Source organism: Hydra vulgaris, chromosome 06 (assembly GCF_038396675.1).
Source record: "Hydra vulgaris chromosome 06, alternate assembly HydraT2T_AEP".
NCBI lineage: Eukaryota > Metazoa > Cnidaria > Hydrozoa > Anthoathecata > Hydridae > Hydra > Hydra vulgaris.
The window spans coordinates 44,972,967-44,978,966 of record NC_088925.1 but is presented as its reverse complement, the minus strand read 5'-3'; positions in this window follow the sequence as shown (position 1 = coordinate 44,978,966).

The following is a 6,000-nucleotide window of genomic DNA, read 5'->3' as shown; positions in this document are numbered from 1 at the left end:
GGCAATATGTCCTTTGACCGATCAGATTAGTTAAAACTTTTAGAAACTTTTAAAAGCATATAGAGTTTTAGCGGTTTTTTAAGCTGTTAAACAACCGCTAAAACTCTATATGTTATTAGTAGTATGGCGTACCATGAAACCACTGATGAAGTCTATTAAAGATACGAATATAAATATAGAGTTCTCTTAATTAGGAAATTAAAAATAGTCTACACTATTTAAATAACTCGATCACTCTGACCCCTCGGAAATACAGAATTGAAAAAAAAAGAAAAAATTCATATTACTATATTGTTTCTGATGAACTAATACGTGTTGGCAAAGAATTTTATCTATGTACTCTAAATATTGATAAAAAAAGAATTAAAAACTACCATCTAACGTTAAACAAAATAACAGGAACACCACAATAGTATAAAAGAGGTAAAGTACCTAGTCGAAGTGTCCCAAAACACATTACCACGTCAGCACTCCGAGAATCGATAGTCACTTTTGTCGCAAAAATACAAACAAAAAGTACGTTGAAGAAAATGTGAATATGACCATTTTGTAGAAAAAATATTGTGAAAAATGTTTAACACAGAGAGATCAATATTTAATACTGAGTTTAACATTAAAGTTCATAAACTAAAAAAAGATAAATGTGACAAATATGAAAGTAAACTCAAATGAAAAAACAGAACATGAAATTTAAACAATGAACAAAGCTGAAGCTAATGAAGAACGTAATTTTGATAAAAGCAAGTGTATTATTTGCTTCAATATGGAAAATGTTTTCAGCCTGCCAAGAGCAAACGTTTCCAATTTTTTTTTACAAGCTAAAGTCGACTTTTTTTATTTTTCATTTGACTGCGCAATGCTTAATATAAAAAAAAATTATAGTGCAGTCTGTTTAAAACTTACTAGTGAGTTACTTGAATCTTGAATCTTTTAATTTAATACTTATATATAGTGTATATAAGTATAAGAGTATAAGTAACAGGTAGAAGGCATCCAACATTTCTAATGGATCTAGTCGAGTAACTTCTCAGACTCTCAACTCTTTTTTAATCAACGTAAAAGCATAGTTTGTAACAATATTTTAAATAAAAATCATGTTTCCAAATCAAGTCATACTGAGTTGCCTGTTTGTTTATTCTTTCCAATTCGGAAAGTATCTAATTACTCAGACTAATCTAGTAGAGAAAAATACTTTCTCGTTTTAAAATTTTGTCTATTTTTACTCATGTCTAATTATATTCATAGAACTTTTACTTTGTAATTTAGAAACAACTAGTGCCTGGTCGCAAAGTGTACATTGACCATGTAAAGTTAAGCATATGTAACAAACCGCTTGGTATAAATAGATTTTTAAAAGGTCTTTTGGTGTCATTAGTGGGAAACATGATTATTTAATAAACCTCAGTTTATCTGGCATACAAATTAATGCTCACTCAAAGTAGCTAACCCAAAGTTTGTCAAGATCTTGTTGATAGTGTTGGTGGTAACTAAACATAGCATTTAAATTTCTTTATTAAACAAAAGATATCAATACTTAATAAAACTCTTTTGTCTTTTAGCTTGTCCTTATCAGATACTGAAAATGTAGTCAAAGGATGTGCATACGGTAATCAAAATAAAATTAAACAAAAGTTAAACAAAGGTTGTGCAAACAGCAACCAAATTAAAAAAAGGATGTGCAAACAGCGATCAAAATTAAACATTGTGTTGAAAGCTAAAAAGATTTTAATCACAAAAGATGTTATAAGAATGTACGTGTTTCTTTTTGATTATATAATATTTAGGTAATTTGCTTTAAAAGTTTATATGCACTTTTTTTTACCAATAGCAAATGTTACTTATACAATTTATTCAAGTGCGATATCTAGTCTGTGCAGAACTGCACAGATTATATATTGAAAAACAATGTTGGTATACCTTGGACTTTTGAATTATTATATTTCTAACCACCTTATTAACCATAAAATTATTTTACCACAAATCTCTTTTTTTACTTAACTAGACTTTAACTTAAATAGCTGTAACTTAAATTAATGGGCAATATTATGTGTTAGATTTTCGGGGCACACAGACCTGTTCATAAAAGCCAAAAGCTATAAAGAAAGGGAAATAATTTTTATTCAAGTATAACTTTATTATGTTTCAGAGACTATTGGTAAATCATATTGATTTAATTCTATTTACATAAACTAACTCTTGATAGCGATTTTCGTTTTATGTAATGTCAAACTGATTTTAAGTGTGAATGCTACAAGGAATATTTTTAGAAAATTTTGTTCCAGGAGCATTTGTTGCGGCATAATTTTCCACCAAACTTTGCCAGTGTTAATATGGTTTAATAAATAGTATAGCAAATTTCAAATAATATAAATTTACTAAATTTAAGTTATGTTTTAACAGAAGGCAAACTAATAAATCAACTATAAAATCATTTGAAAAAAAAATATTTTCAATAGATAATGGTTTTCACTTATGCAGCTGCTAAATCTAATCGAAATCATTTTTTTTTTATCTTTTTCAAAAGAACGACTCTCTCGAGAACAAATGCCTATTTACAATTGGAAGAAATCAATTTTAAAATGTGCTGTCTGAAGCTAAACTCCATTATTCCAACTAAATCTTGTATCTTATATCAGAAGATAGACTCTAGAGACTTTTTGAAAATCTTCAACAGCCTTATTAACAAAGGTAAGTCATATGACTAATCTTATTACCTCTCCCAAAGCTAAGGCAGAACTATTTGCAATGGATTTATCTTTTAATTTGGCTCTTGAATCTTATGGCCATACTCTGGCATACCCATTACAGTTAAACAGGTTAACCCATTAATAGACATTCATATCACTCCAGCTTCTATTGCCAAAGTCATATCTCAATTAAACTCTTCTACCGCAGACAGCATTCCTGTAATAATCATACAAAAAAGTGCTTCACTTAGTCTTTTTTTTTGACCCACTTCAACTGTTGTCCAATCAGTCTTTGATCTGTTGTTAACAAGGTTTTCAAGTCTTTGATCAACAAACTTCTAAGAACCTATTTTTAGTCAAATAAGTTACTGACAGAATATCAAAACGATTTTTAATAATCATGTTTTATGGGTGACTAGCTAACTGCTATGACCGGAAGATTATATTTTGCATTAAATGGAGGTGACGAGGCTAGGGCTATTGCTCTTGACATATATAAAGCTTTCAATAAAGTTTGGCACGCTGGTCTTCTCCATAAGCTCGATTTATATGTTGTATTTAAGAAAGCTTTTGAGATTATCAAATCATTTTTTTCAAATTGCTTTATTAAATTTATCCTCGAAAGCCAACATTGTTCTTAATTTCCAGCGAGTCTTGGTTACCTCAAGGCCCTATCCTTAATGCTGTTTTGTTTCTTATCGATATTATTAATCTTCTTGACAATTTTCCATCTTGAGTGGCTCTATTAGTTGATAATTCAACTTTATACTCATGTCTTGACAAAAATTTATCTTTTTGATCGATTAGAACTGGCAGTTAACTTTGAATCTGATCTCACATCTGTAAAAGATGGGGGCTTGCAGTGGTTTATGAATTTTATCTCCAACAATGCTCAGTTATTTACTGCAAACAACTATTGCAATACTGTTGAAATTCCTGTATTGAAAAATGGCAACAGTCTCACTGAGTTTTCATCTTTATATATTCTTAAATTATTATTCACGACTGGCCCATCATAAAAATCATATGACCAATTGATTGCTAAATTAGCATCTAGTAATGTTGCTTCTCTTTTTTGTGTTCACCATTTGTTAATTCTTAATTTCATTCTTAATTCAAAATATATTCTTAAATAAAATTCTTAATTGGACCTGCATTATAAACGTAGTTGGACCAGCTCTATTGGCGAAGCTTGAGCCTCTTTGCCATTATTGTATAGTTGAAATTTTTTCTCTTTTTTACAAATACTATTTTGGTCGCTGCTTAAAGGATCTACTATCTCTAGTTCCACTAACTTAATTTCATTCCTGCTTGACCCATCATTTAGCGAAGTCTCGTCTTATTACCGTATCTGTTCTTGCATGCTCTAAAAACTTTTATTTGTCTAATTCTTTTCCCCGCACTTTAACCCGTTTGAATTCTCTCCCATCTTTATGTTTTTATACACCTAACAACTTTTCAAGCTTTGTCAACCATTTCCTTGCTCTTTAACTCTATTTTTTGTTTTCTGGCAAATCCCAACTTATGGGATTAATACAGAAACTTATGGGATTAATAAAAAATCTTTGTATTAGATATGCACATAATTAAAAGGTACCAGCAGTTTTTGGTAATTAGTTGCTTCAAGCTGGATTAGATGTTTTTTAAGAAAGAAGGGTCAACTCAAAAAAAAAAAATCTAAAGTTACACATTGGTTAAACTAATAAACTAACACATTGGTTTATTTAATTTTTTTGCATTATGTGAAAGTTTTCAAGCTAAAAAGATGTTTTTTTTATAAAACTTAATTAAAAATAATTTATGTTTTATTATAAATAAAAATATGCGGTAAAATGTGTTACACAAACACCCATTTTAATTATTCATTATTTATAATTCACCCAGTAGGCAGAGAGCTTAAAAAACGTCTTTGGAACGTTTAAAAGACGTACAAAACGTTCAAAAGACGTTCAAAAGACGTACAAAATGTTCAAAAAACCGTTTAAAAGACATCTTTTTTACGTCCAGTGGCCTTTGTGTAGTTTATGTTTCATAATGAATTATGTGTAAAAAAATTAAGTTAAAATAAGATAGGAATCGGAAGACTTGCAACTTGCAAATTTCGCTTACAATAATTTCAAATTTATGGTATAATAAAGATACTCCCGCTTGAAGAAATTAGCTTATCTCAAAGTTTAGTTGTCAGAAATGTCAAAACAAAGTCAGAAGCAAATATCATTAATAAAATTTGTTTCTTTTTTTTTTTTTGCAACTATAAAATAAATACTTTTAATTTAAAAAACAATAATAAAAAGATACCATGGTATCTTAAGATACCAAAACTATCAAAAGTTAGCGGCGTTTTATTAAAAAAAAGTCTTGAAAACGATTCCATGAGGTTGTACCATAAAGTTTTCCAAATGCTATTAAATTTTCCATTTCGTATAAATAAAATTTGAGTATACTTTTAGCATCTTATATATCGAAACATTGATAAGCAATGCCTGGTATAACAGGGTAGTCAGAACATGAGATTTTTTTTTTAATTAAAATGAAAGGAAATTTTTAAATGGGATTTGTTCTCATATAACTTTCAATGTTGGTTATTTGCTGTTTTATAATAGGTTTGAATTCCAGTTCTCCATGACTTTTTTCGCCAAATAAAACATTTTTATTGAAATAAGTTAAGTTCCACAGACACTAAACGCAATACGATATTATTTAAAAATATATATTGATCAATATTGTTGGAAGACAAAGGGGTGTAAATTTATTTATATAGAAGACGTACTCCATTCTTTTTTATTTTAAGTTTCTGTAAAAAAAAATTACTACAGTTATATTTACTTGTTTGTAAAACATCTTCGAAAATTAAATTGTTTAAATGGATTTAGTTTTTTTTTGTAAAGGTATCTTGAAAGGTTTATAAAACGTATTAAAGTTTTTATAATAAATGTTTTTGTTTTCTTCGTCAATAGGTAACAAATCTTTTCGTTTGACTTTACATGTTCTATTAAAATACAAACTTTGCCTATTTAAAAAAAATAAACGAGTAAATATCCTTAAGTTATAAAATTGGACCGTTTAGTAAATTTCATTTTGATGACTTTTCTTGTTGTGTTCTAATACGGATACTTTCTCTATTGTCTGATACTAATTTTTACTACATCGCTGTCTTTTTCATATTTTCGTAAAAAGCATTTTGTTTCAACAGATGAAGGTTTTAAAAAATCTTAGTTTTTGATTTTTTTCTCTTTTTCAAAGCGATGCAACTAATTATAAGTAAGTTTATTTTTACGTATTTTACTATTAAGGTATAGATCAATCATACGTT